The 13,981-nt window shown below is 39.0% G+C and overlaps 1 protein-coding gene across 1 annotated transcript in view; it reads left to right on the forward strand.

Annotated features, from left to right (window-relative positions):
• The first annotated feature begins 13,438 nt into the window (after window positions 1-13,438).
• TEC (tec protein tyrosine kinase) overlaps window positions 13,439-13,981 on the forward strand; it is a 136,724-nt gene continuing 136,181 nt past the window's right edge. The window contains exon 1 of the mRNA XM_024746659.1: window positions 13,439-13,540. The gene's annotated coding sequence lies outside the window, so the exon portion shown is untranslated. The remainder of the gene's footprint in view (window positions 13,541-13,981) is intronic.

Genomic DNA, 13,981 nt, shown 5'->3' on the forward strand with positions numbered 1-13,981 from the left:
AGAAGCAAAGAATTAAGTTGAACTAAAGAAGCCTAGCTTGTTTTTGGTCTTCATATTGTGTTATCAGTGTTATGAAATAACATGCAATATTAGAAAAACAAGCACAGGAAAAGGGAGTTCTTTATAACTTCTTTATTTCTTTTGTATTTAAATTATTCCTGGGGGAAAAGAGAACAGAAGAGGCAAAAATATTTCTTCCATTTTATAAATACATGTAGTACATAATCTCCTTAATTTGGAATTGATTTGGCTCAGCACCTCTGGGTGGGTACCGATGGAAGATGATGTGGAACACGCCTTGATCTGTTTCTAACACTACCAGTTGCAGCTATTAATGAATTCTTAACACCAGGGTGTAAAACATATAGTCCTTATTTTTCTAAACCAAATGTCATCAGCGTTGACCTCTCATCTATTCATCTGGCAGGAAATCAAATCTCAGTTATTATTCAATCCCCTTTTCTCCCCCCACCCCGCATGGAATCATACAAGAACCACAGGCTTATACTGTCCGAGGAACTGTGGGAAGAGGCCCAAACTTAGTCCTAGGATGGTTGTTGACTTCACTTCCATTGTTTCTTCTGTAGGAGCTGATCATTGATACTCTGGTGGGCTCAAGACTGTGGTGAATGAAGTAGACCTTTGCTTAGTGCATTCCTGAATTTACCTGGAGGTAAAGAGTGCAGTACATGAATGGGGCTCTGATAGCTGCCATTCCTAGAACCAGATCCTACTTTGAGTCTGGGGGCAGGTCCTGTCTTAGCTTGGGTTCCCCCAAAAGCAGAGCTGTGATAAGCACTTCTACATAGGCAGTATAGAGTGACCGCAGAAAACAAGAGTAATATAGTGGGGAGATTGAAGCAGAGAAGGAGGAAAAGCCAATATGAGGTGTGTTTTGGAGGTCAATGCTTTGGGCAACAGGGCTTTGATTTGGCTAAAACCTTCTGAGCAGCATGCTAAGTGCCTTCCAGAATTGTCTGCTCAAAGGACTGGAGGTGGAAAAATTCATATGTACATCAGATATTGTCCCCCATTTGTTGAGGGTTGCTGTATTAGTTTGCCTCAACTGCCATAAAAAAATCCCAGACTGGGTGGCTTAAATAACAGAAATTTATTTTCTCAGAATTTTGGAGGCTAGAAGTCTGAGATCAAGGTGTGGACAGGTCTGGTTTCTCCTGAGGTCCGACTCCTTGGCTTGCACAAGGCCACCTTCTTGCTGTGTTCTCACCTGGCCTTTTCTCTGTGCACAGGCACACCTGGTGTGTCCTCCTCTTCTTATATGGACACCAGTCCTATTAGATTAGGGCCCACCCTTATGACCTCATTTAACTTTAATTACCTCCTGAAAGGCCCTAACTCCAAATACAATCACATTGGGGATTAGGGCTTAAAACTATGAATTTGGCAAGGGTCGGGATGGGTGGGGCGTTGGTACAATTCAGTCCACAATAGTTGCCCTTGGAGGAGTTAACTGGACCACCAGAGTAGAGAACAAATTCATTAGTGCAAAGTTACTGGAAATTCAGACTTGGATGAATTCAGAGGTGAGGAAGAAACAATACCAAGTTGGGATTTCAGATGCTTCTGCTCTCACCTTTTCCCTTCTCAAGTCAAAAACTAGACCTTATCTCTCCATCTAAAACCAACCAGGCTAATCCTTTTCAATGGACTGGAAACACAGCCAATCTTTACTTTCCTCCTGGGTGAGGCTATATATATATATATATATATATATATATATAAGGCTATATTTTTAAGGACAACATGCTGGGGACTTCCCTGGTGGTCCAGTGGTAAAGACTCTGTGCTTCCACTGCAGGGGGCATGGGCTCAGTCCCTGGCTGGGGAAGTTCTGCATGCTGCATGGTGTGGCCAAAAAGGAAAAAAAAAGAAAACATGCTGGTGATTTCTTTTATATCCTGAATATGTCCTTTTAATATAAAATTATTTAATTGGAAAGTAAAAAAAGATTATTCTCCAAATCCTTCCATTTGTCTTAATTCTTTCAAAAGTAAAAAGAAGGTGGTGCCAACAAATGTTAATTTTTTGATTAAAAAAAGATAAAGACAGGGGCTTCCCTGGTGGCGCAGTGGTTGAGAGTCCGCCTGCCGATGCAGGGGACGTGGGGTTGTGCCCCGGTCCGGGAAGATCCCACATGCCGCGGAGCGGCTGGGCCCGTGAGCCATGGCCGCTGAGCCTGCGTGTCCGGAGCCTGTGCTCCGCAACAGGAGAGGCCACAACAGTGAGAGGCCCGCGTACTGAAAAAAAAAAAAAAAAAAGATAAAGACAACATGCTGGGTCTTTTTTTCCTGGGATGGGTGTCTTAGGCTAGGGTGGGTGCTCATCAGACCTAAGACAAAGATTTTATTGAAAATGGTTTACTTGGAATCAAAGAAAGGAAAGAAATGAATGAAGGGTGTATCAGTGAACAGGTTATCTCTGAAGGCAACTGGCCCTCAATCCACTAGAATATGCCTCAGAGTTGTCCTACCCAAGGGCAGGGAAACTGGGGTATTTATCCTCTAGTCCTCATCTGTCAATGGCTGGTGGCAGTTCCCTGGGGATGTTAACTCTTCTGGCATTTCTGGCCTGTTCCCTGTAAGAGAAAGCTTTCAGGCAGAAGTTGCCTGAGGATGACCTTGTGTATCTGAGGAACAAGTAGGATATATGAGGGACACTGACAGCTACTATGGTGGGGTAAGGCAGGGAAAGAAGAGTAACAGTAGGTAGTTTGGAAAAGGGAAGAACTAAGTAATTAACAGTATGGGTAGAACTGGCCTAAAGGAATATGTCATATGCTGTAATATTAGCAGTACTTATTGACATTTGCTTTATTATAGTTACCTTAAAATATCTTACAATTCAGACTTCATATTAATTTTAATGGTTCTACTTTGTTAGGTTTAGATCAATGTAGTCTTTTTCATTTTTTGAATTTTTGAAATTTATTTTTTTTTATACAGCAGGTTCTTATTAGTTATCCATTTTATACATATTAGTGTATACATGTCAATCCCAATCTCCCAATTCATCACCCCCCCACCCCCACCCCCCCACCACTTTCCCCCTTGGTGTCCATGTTTGTTCTCTACATCTGTGTCTCTATTTCTGTCCTGAAAACTGGTTCATCTCTACCATTTTTCTAGGTTCCACATAATGTGTTAATATACGATATTTGTTTTCCTCTTTCTGATTTACTTCACTCTGTATGACAGTCTCTAGATCCATCCACGTCTATACAAATGACTCAATTTCATTCCATTTTACAGTTAATATTCCATTGTATATACGTACCACATCCTCCTTATCCATTCGTCTGTCGATGGGCATTTAAGTTGCTTCCATGACCTGCCTATTGCAAATAGTGCTGCAGTGAACATTGGGGTGCATGTGTCTTTTTGAATTATGGTTTTCTCTGGGTATATACCCAGTAGTGGGATTGCTGCATCATGTGGTAATTCGATTTTTTTTAAGGAACTTCCATATTGTTCTCCATAGTGACTTTATCAATTTACATTCTCACCAACAGAGCAAGAGGGTTCCCTTTTCTCCACACCCTCTCCAGCATTTGTTGTTTGTAGATTTTCTGATGATGCCCATTCTAAACTGGTGTGAGGTGATACCTCATTGTAGTTTTGATTTGCATTTCTCTAATAATTACTGATGCTGAACAGCTTCTCATGTGCTTCTTGGCCTTCTGTATGTCTTCTTTGGAGAAATGTCTATTTAGGTCTTCTGCCGATTTTTTTTTTTTTTTTGCGGTACGGAGGCCTCTCACTGTTGTGGCCTCTCCCGTTGCGGCGCACAGGCTCCGGACTCGCAGGCTCAGCGGCCGTGGCTCACGGGCCCAGCCGCTCTGCGGCACGTGGGATCTTCCCGGACCGGGGCACGAACCCGTGTCCCCTGCAACAGCAGGCGGACTCTCAACCACTGCGCCACCAGGAAAGCTCCTTGTTGAGGACTTTTGCATCTATATTCATCAGTGATATTGCTCTGTAATTTTCTTTTTTTGTAGTATCTTTGTCTGGTTTTGGTATCAGGGTGATGGTGGCCTTATAGAATGAGTCTGGGAGTGTTCCTTCCCCTGTAGTTTTTTGGAACAGTTTGAGAAGTATGGGTGTTAGCTCTTTTCTAAATGTTTGATACAATTTACCTGTGAAGCCATCTGGTCCTGGAATTTTGTTTGTTGGAAGATTTTTAATCACAGTTTCAATTTCATTACTTGTGACTGGTCTGTTCATATTTCCATTTCTTCCTGGTTCAGTCTTGGAAGGTTATACCTTTCTAAGAATTTGTTCATTTCTTCCAGGTTGTCCACTTTATAGGTATAGAGTTGCTTGTAGTAGTCTCTTAGGACGCTTTGTATTTCTGAGTTGTCCATTGTAACTTCTCCTTTTTCATTTCTAATTTTATTGATTTGAGTCCTCTCCCTCTTTTTCTTGATGAGTCTTGTTAAATGTTTATCAATTTTGTTTATCTTCTCAAAGAACCAGGTTTTAGTTTTATTGATCTTTGCTATTGTTTTCTTTGCTCCTATTTCATTTATTTCTGCTCTGATCTTTATGATTTCTTTTCTTCTACTAACGTTGGGTGTTGTTTGTTCTTCTTTCTCTACTTCCTTTAGGTGTAAGGTTAATTATTTGAGATTTTTCTTGTTTCTCGAGGTAGGCTTGTATTGCTATAAACTTCCCTCTTAGAACTGCTTTTGCTGCATCCCATACGTTTTGGATTGTTGTGTTTTTGTTGGCATTTGTCTCTAGGTATTTCTTGATTTCCTCTTTGATTTCTTCAGTGATCTCTTGGTTATTTAGTAATGTATTGTTTAGCCTCCATGTGTTTGTGTTTCTTATGTTTTTTTCCCCCGTAGTTGATTTCTAATCTCATAGCATTGTGGTCAGAAAAGATGCTTGATATGATTTCAATTTACTGAGGCTTGATTGTGACCTGAGATGTATCCTGGAGAATGTTGTGTGCACTTGAGAAGAAAGTGTAATCTGCTGTTTTTGGATGGAATGTCTTATAAATGTCAATCAAATCTATCTGTTCTATTGTGTCATTTAAAGCTTGTGTTTCCTTATTAATTTTGTTTGATCTGTCCATTGGTGTGAGGTGTTAAAGCCCCTCCCCCCCATATTATTGTGTTACTGTTGATTTCCTCTTTTATAGCTATTAGCAGTTGCCTTATGTATTGAGGTGCTCCTATGCTGGGTGCATATATATAATTGTTGTATCTTCTTCTTGGATTGATCCCTTGATCATTATGTAGTGTCCTTCCTTGTCTCTTGTAACATTATTTTAAAGTCTATTTTATCTGATATGAGGATTGCTACTCCAGCTTTCTTTTAATTTCCATTTGCGTGGAATATATTTTTCCATCCCCTCACTTTTAGTTTGTATGTGTCCCTAGGTCTGAAGTGGGTCTCTTGTAGACAGCATATATATGGGTCTTGTTTTTGTATCCACTCAGTGAGCCTGTGTCTTTCTTTTAGTTGCAGCATTTAATCCATTCATGTTTCAGGTAATTATTGATATGTATGTTCCTATGACCATTTTCTTAACTGTTATGGGTTTGTTTTTGTAGGTCCTTTTCTTCTCTTGTGTTTCCCACTTAGAGAAGTTCCTTTAGCATTTGTTGACTGATGGGAGAGACTGGTGGTAGATAGAGCTGGGTGTTGCTCTGGTGGGCAGAGCTCAGTAAAACGTTATTCAGTTTGTCTGCTGATGGGTAGGGCTGGGTTCCCTCCCTGTTGGCTGTCTGGCCTGAGGCAACCCAACACTGGAGCCTACCAGCTCTTTGGTGGGGCTAATGGTGGACTCTGTGAGGGCAGACGCCAAGGAGTACTTCCTAGAGCTTCTGCTGCCAGTGTCCTTGTCCCCATGGTGAGCCACAGCCAACCCCCACCTCTGCAGGAGACCCTCCAACACCAGCAGGTAGGTCTGGTTCAGTATCCTATGGGGTCACTGCTCCTTCCCCTGGTTCCGGATGCACACACTACTTTCTGTGTGCCCTCCAAAAGTGGAGTCTCTGTTTCCCCCAGTCCTGCTGAAGTCCTGCAATCAAATCCTGCTAGCCTTTAAAGTCTGATTCTCTAGGAATTCCTCCTCCCATTGCCAGACCCCCAGGTTGGGAAGCCTGATTTGTGGCTCAGAACGTACACTCCAGTGGGTGGACTTGTGTGGTATAAGTGTTCTCCAGTTTGTGAGTCACCCAACCAGGGGTTATGGGATTTGATTTTATTGTGATTGCGCCCCTCCTACCGTCTCATTGTGGCTTCTCCTTTGTCTTTGGATGTGGGGTATCATTTTTGGTGTGTTCCAGTGTCTTCCTGTTGATGATTGTTCAGCAGTTAGTTGTGATTCTAGTGCTCTTGCAAGAGGGAGTGAGCGCATGTCCTTCTACTCTGCTGTCTTGAGCCAATCTCCGATCAATGTAGTCTTAATAATTTTTTTCTCCATGAGTTTTTCATTTTGCAGGCACAAGGTAATGTTTTATGTTTTTTGTTCTTTTTGATCATGCTGCGCAGCTTGACACACAAGGTAATGTATGCCAGGGTCTAAAAATGTTCATGTCTACGGGACCTGGTGGGTAACATCAATGGATGAAGTGAACTGGGAATAATAAAATAGACTCCACTGAAGACAGAGTAGTGGACACTTTGACAAATGTATAACAATGCCCTGCCTAGAGGGGCAGCAGCTACTGATTCTCAGGCAACTGTTGCAGAGCAGGAACATTGATACAGATTTATAAAGTTGAGAAGCCTGAGTATGTGGAATAGACTGGTTATCAGCACTGAAGTTAAGATTGTAGGCTCTGGAGCCAGGCCTCCTGAATTTGAATCATAGCCCTACCAATTAACTATGTAACCTTAGGCAAGTTACTTATCTGTTCTCTGATCCTCAGACTGTGCCTGTACCATAGGGTTGTTGGGAGGATTAAAAGAATCATGTGCTTAGATTTCATATTTAGCATTAAGTATTCAAAAATTAGGGGCTATTGTCATTATCAGCTGTTAATTAAAATTTTAGTTAAACTTTCAACTTTGAGATAATTATAGATTCAAATGCAAGTGGAAGAAAAGAATACAGAGAGTTCTCATATTTCCTAGTTTCCCCCAAAGGTAACATCTTGCAAAATTATAGTACAGTATCACAGCTAGGATACTGATATTGATATGGTCAAGACACATATTTACATCTCCATAAGGTTCCCTCACATTGCCCTCTTACAGGTGTACCCACTTTGTTCTGCCACCACCCCTGTATGAACACGCAGTAACCATTAATCTGTTCTCTGTTTCTATAATTTTATTTCTAGAATATTATATAAATGGAATCATATGGTACATAACCATTTTCATTGGCTTTTTTTCACTTAGCATAATTTGCTGGAGATTTGTTCAGCCATTCAATCAACTGTTTTATATATTTTTTGTTGCTGAGTAGTATTCCTTAGTATGTTACACTACAGTTTGTTTAACTATTCACCTGTTGAAGGACATATGGGTCTTCCCCCATTTTGAATATTATGAAGAAAGCTACTATAAACTTTGGGGACAGGTTTTTGTGTGAACTTAAGTTTTCATCTCTCTGGTACAAATGCCTAAGTGCAATTTCTGGGTCATATGATAGTTACATGTTTAGTTTTTTTAAGAACGTGTCCAACCATTTTCCTGAGTAGCTGTACCATTTTACATTCCCACCAGCAATGTAAGAGTGATCAAATTTCTCCACATTCTCACCTACATTTGATGTCGCTGTTTTATTTTAGTCATTCTGATATCTCATTGTGATCTGAATTTGCATTTATCAAATATTTAATAATCTTGAAGATTTTTTCATGAGCTTATTTTCTATTTGTATATGCTCTTTGGTGAAATGTCTTTATATGTCTCTTGCCCATTTTCTAATTGCATTGTTTATTTACTGTTGAGTTATGAGAGCTCTTTATATAGTCTAAATACTAGTCTCTGTTAGATATGCAGTTTGCAGATATTTACTTCCAGTCTGTAACTTGTCTTTTCATCCTCTTAACAGGGTCTTTCAGAAAGAAAAAAGTTTTATTTAATTGAGATATATATTCATATAACATAAAATTCTCCATTGTAAAGTGCATACTTCAGTGGTTTTTTAAAATTGTATTCACTATGTTGTGTAACCATCATTACTACCTAATTCCACAACATTTCCATCCCCTCCAAAAGAAACCCTGTACATATTAGCAGTTAGTCCTAAATTTCCTCCCCATCTCCAACCTTTGGCAACCAGTAATCTACTTTTCTATCCCTATGGATTTTCCTATGCTGGACATTTCATATAAATGAAATGAATACAACATGTAGCCTTTTGTGTCTGGCTTCTTTCACTTAGTGTAATGTTTTCAAAGTTCATCCATGTTGTAACATGTATCAGTAATTCATTCCTTTTAACAGTATAGTATTCCATTGTATGGATATAATACATTTTGATAATCCATTCATCAGCTAAAGGACATTTGGGTGGTTTCCACTTAATAGCTATTCAAATAATGGTGCTATGAACATTTGTGGACAAGTATTTGTTTTAGTACCTGTTCTCAGTTCTTTTGGGTATACACCTAGAAGTGGAATTGCTGGGTCATATAGTAATTCTATGTTTAACTTCTGAGGAACTGCCAAATATTTTCCACAGCACAAAAGTTCTTGTTTTTCTTTTTAAAATGTCAAACCAGTCTTGCATTCCTGGAATAAACTTCACTTGATCATAGTGTATAATTCCTTTTTTGTATTACTAAATTCTTTTGGCTAATTTTTTTTTTTGCCTCATGGGATCTTAGTTCCCCAACCAGGAATGGAACCTGGGCCCCAGCAGGGAAAGCACCAAGTCCTAACCCCTGGACTGCCAGGGAATTCCCAATCAGTACTTTTTAAGGAATTGGTCTATCTCATCTGAATTGTCAAATTTTTGTGTGCAGAGCTGTTTGTAGTACTCCTTTATTACCTTTTTGATGTCTGAATGGTCTTTAATTACAGTCCCCTGTTCATTCCTGTTACTGGTAACTTGGGTTCTCTCTTTTTATCTTTGACAGCCTTGCTAGGTGTTTGACAATTTTATTGATGGTTTCAAAGAACCAGATCTTTCATTGATTTTCTTTGTTTTTCTGTTTTGAATTACATTGATTTCTGCTTTTATCTTTATTATTTCCTTCCTTCTGTTTGGATTTATATTGCTGCTCTTCTTTTTCTAGGTTCTTGGCAGTGGGAGCTTAGATTTTTGATTTGAGACTTTTCCTCTTTTCCAATGTGTGCATTTACTGCTATAAAATTTTCTCTCAACACTATTTGGCTGTGTGCACAAATTTTGATATGTTGTGTTTTTGTTTTTATTCCATTCAGAATATTTTTTGTGTTCCCTTAAGACTTCCTCTTTGATCTATAGATTATTTACAAGTTAAGTTGTTTATTTTCCAGGGGTTTGAGAGTTTTGCTGGAAATCTTCCTTACTGATTTCTGGTTTGATTTTATTGTGATCTGAGAATAAACACTGTATGATTTCAGTTATTTTAAATTTGTTCTGTTTTGTTTTATGGCCTAGGATATGATTATCTCGGTACATACTCCATGAACAGTTGAGGGATATTTTTTAGAATTCTATTTCAGTTTATATAGGGTGTTTTTGTGTGTATCTTTTTTTTTTATAGCTTTTTTAAGTGGTTGCTCTAGGTTTTACATTACATCTACGTAATTTCTACTGATGTCATCATTTTACCAGTTTGAGGGAAGCATAGAAAATTTAGCTCCCTTTCCATATCTTACTCTCCCCCATTTATAATTGTCCTAAATAGTGACTTATGATGAAAATCTCTTGTTTAAAATGTTTTTATACATTACTCAATCCATTTTTAAATGACTGACTTTTCCACCAGAATGTAAGTTCTACCATAACAGGGAGTTTTGTTGGGATGGTTCACCAATGTTTTCTCAGCTTCCTGCTAATTTGCAGGTCACATTTGCATAACTGCCACCATTGAGAAGAAGGCAGCTTCAAAAAGTTCTAGGGATAGATCATTCTAGGTAGAAGAAACAGTAAGTAAAAGGCACCAGGCCAGAATATACTTTCAGTCATACTAATAATACTGAATACAACATTCTATGTGACATAGCTCATTTTATCTCAATCCTTATAAACTATAAATTTGTTGATATGTTGGACCCATTTGAAACACTATTTGGATTCTAATCCAAAACATAAACTGGCCAAACCCAGATGGTTTCCCTCAGTATTTTCTTCATCTTACCTTTTTATCTGTCTCTTCTAAGTATAATCTGGTTTTACTTCTGTGCCTTTTTTTCTGACTCTGTAATTTAATATGTTTTTACTCACTGTTAAATTAACATTAAAACATTATACAAGGAAGTTAAAAAAAAAATGATCCACGATTCAAATGTTATTTTCCCTGGCAGCTTTGCATGGCTAAGGCTGCAAACTCTAGAGCCATACTACTTTATATTCACATCCTGGTCGTGTGACTTTGGGTAAATTACTTAGACCTCTGCCTCAGTTCTCTCATCTGTAAAATGAGAAGAACTGCACGCAGTTTTCTATTAAAGCTATTGTACCACATGCAGTTGTTGTGAGAATTAGGTGAATTAATCCAATGCACTTAAAACAGTCTGGCACATAGGAACCCCCTGAATAACTGTCCATAATTCTTATTTTCAACCCAGCAATTTTCTTCCCACATAATTTGTATTTAGTTGCAATCACAGGATATGTAAAGCACTGTTCTATCTGTTTTCATTTAATGTTCATAAGTTTTCCTCCACATTTCTATTTATTAACATAGATACTATTTTTAATGACAGCCTGACATTTCATACCATTGATATATTTTGCTTAAACATTTCTCTAGCATTGGACATTTAATTATTTTATTATTATGAGTCATGATCTTATACACATACTTTGTATATGATGCTAGTTCTTTCTTTTGAATGATTTACCTAGCAACAATTCCCAGGAGTATAATTTTTGATTTTGTGTCCCACATTTAAAACTCTTTCCTTCCTCTATTTAGTACTTTCAGTACATCATGGAAGGAGAGGCAGACATATCATACCACCACAACGAAGTAATCTTCATGTAGCAATAGACTCTCTATACAAGACAGATAAGGTCTGCATTATTAACATCACTGTTGTCATCACTCATTCATTCAACAGACAATTACTATTCACCTAGGATGTGCCTGTCTATAGGTAGGAAGAAAGTTACAAAAGGGAGCCAGAGGTGTACAAAAAAGAGTGGGAGAAGCTCCAAATACAAAACACCACATTATTTACAAACTTTCCATGTTGATGCTGTATGTCTTCTTAGGCACAACGTGGAATCTATTTCCAAGTTAAAAAAAAAAGGGCATTTTCTTTTCTCAAGGAACTAAAATTATGTCAACCTGACATTGCTCACCTAAACATACAAATTTTATAGAAACCGTGTGGATATTCGGTAAGAAGGGAATCCCTGTCTTTAAGAAGTCACAAATGCCTTTTTTCTGTATCTCAATTTTATTAAAATAAAGAAGGCAGTAATAGTATTGTTTGAATCGTCTCCTTGGAGGAAGAGGGAGAAATCTTTTTAGGTCCACCATCACATTCCTTCTTTTGAAGAGGCTCAACCTAAAAGTTCGAGTTACATAAGCCTAACTTTGTATTCTGTTTTCTAGTAAAGCTATTGTCCGTTTCACATAAGAAACAGTACATATTAAATTTTTTTTTAGCCTACCACATCCTAAGTTCAGTTTTACACCTTTTCATCCATGTAGCTGAAGCTCTCTTACAGTCTCTCTCTCTGACACTGTCTCTAACAACACTCTGCTGAAAACCAATACAAGTACTCTTTACTACATGCTCTGGGGATGATATACAGGCGTTACCACCTACTTACACTGTTTGATTGGTAATATGAAGAATGCTTTCTTCAGAAAACAGTATAACGTTATGGAAACGACCTCAATTATCACTGATAAAGAGTTATAAAGAAGATGTGGCACATATATACAATGGAATATTACTCAGCCATAAAAAGAAACGAAATTGAGCTATTTGTGATGAGGTGGATAGACTTAGAGTCTGTCATACAGAGTGAAGTAAGTCAGAAAGAGAGAGACAAATACCATATGCTAACACATATATATGGAATTTAAGGGAAAAAAAATGTCATGAAGAACCTAGGGGTAAAACAGGAATAAAGACACAGACTTACTAGAGAATGGACTTGAGGATATGGGGAGGGGGAAGGGTAAGCTGTGACAAAGCGAGAGAGAGGCATGGACATATATACACTACCAAACGTAATGTAGATAGCTAGTGGGAAGCAGCCACATAGCACAGGGAGATCAGCTCAGTGCTTTGTGACCACCTGGAGGGGTGGGAGGGAGGGAGACGCAAGCGGGAAGAGGTATGGGAACATATGTATATATATAATGGATTCATTTTGTTGTGAAGCAGAAACTAACACACCATTGTATAGCAATTACACTCCAATAAAAAAATAAAGTTATGTTGATCTAGATATTTTGTTTACAAATCAGTCTCTGGTTTTCTTGAGAACTAAGAGTGACAATAAAGACATTCTCTTCTAATTTTAAACTTTATGAAGGACTTACATGAGGATCTGGATATGCTTCCCTTTCAATCAACCTTTATAAACTTTGAGAGCCTCATTTACATTAAGTCAGAAATATGAGCCTCCGCAGTTGCCTAGCTAGCCCAGGCAAAGTGAGTTGGAAACTAGTTCTTTTAATCACCACAGTGTCAGTTAAAATCTTCAGTGACTTTTATGCTTTTTGGGTCAGACCATTTGATGAAAATTATAAGTCCTCTCCATTATGCATATATATATATATGTGAGCATTTTTCTTGGGAGAAAGCCAACTTTATTACCATAATTATTTAACTATAACTTTTTCTCTACACACACGTTTTGCATCCTTTCAGAAGGTTCCTGACATCTGCTCCCTCAAAGAACACCTGCCCTGGGGGAAATTATGTTAATTAGTCAACAGGAGGCAGAAGAAACTGGGGCTGGGAGGAGGCAAGATCACAAAAGAAAAACTACTAGATTCTTCCTGAGACAGGCCATAATCATCACCTGGGTGAAAGAGGATTTGGAATCAGAAAGCCCTGGTTCACACCTGTGTGCTCTTCCCATCCTTCCCCTCCCCTCCCAACCCTTTCCTAAGGAGTAGTATGACTTTAGGCAAATCATTAATCATTAGATTATTTTTTTCCTGTAAAATGGAATCTTGTCAGACTTCTCAGGGTTATTGTATGATCAAAAGAGAGATAATATAGGAAGGCATGTTTTTAGGTCTCCAACAAGCATGAAGTAGGATGATGATTATTTCACGTGCCTTTCCCTTTGCTTCATCTTCAGGCTGACTGCCTGGCCTACCATTCAGCTCCCAGCTCCACTGTCACCTCCTCCGAGAAGCCTCCAGGACAACTAGATCTGTGGCCTCCCCATCCGCATTACTCGCAACACCATCACCTACTTGATTTTAGTAAGGACACTTCTCACATGTGTAATGGCTTCATTTTTCACTTGCTTAGTGATGACTGATTGTCCTTCTCCCTGAACTAGACTAAAAGCTCCTTGAGGGCAGAGCCCGGGCCTTTAACAGTTCATGGGACATGGTGGACACTCAAATTTTGTAAGTCAGGAGAGCAGTAGTTTAGAGCAGCGGTCCCCAACCTTTTTGGCACCAGGGGCCGGTTTCATGGAAGACAGTTTTTCGGGGGGGTGGAGGGTGGGCGTAGAGAGGTGGAGGGGTGAGGAGGGATGGTTCAGGCAGTAACGCAAGCCATGGGGGGAACGGTTCAGGCGGCAAAGCCAGCGATGGTTCAGGCGGTGGGCAAAGGGGAGCGGCATTTGAAGCTTTGCTAGCTGGCCTGCCGCTCACCTTCTGCTGTGCAGCCCGGTTTCTAACAGCCACAGGCTGGTA

The sequence above is a fragment of the Neophocaena asiaeorientalis genome, unplaced genomic scaffold (genome assembly GCF_003031525.2).
Source record: "Neophocaena asiaeorientalis asiaeorientalis breed wild unplaced genomic scaffold, Neophocaena_asiaeorientalis_V1.1 scaffold19, whole genome shotgun sequence".
Lineage (NCBI taxonomy): Eukaryota > Metazoa > Chordata > Mammalia > Artiodactyla > Phocoenidae > Neophocaena > Neophocaena asiaeorientalis.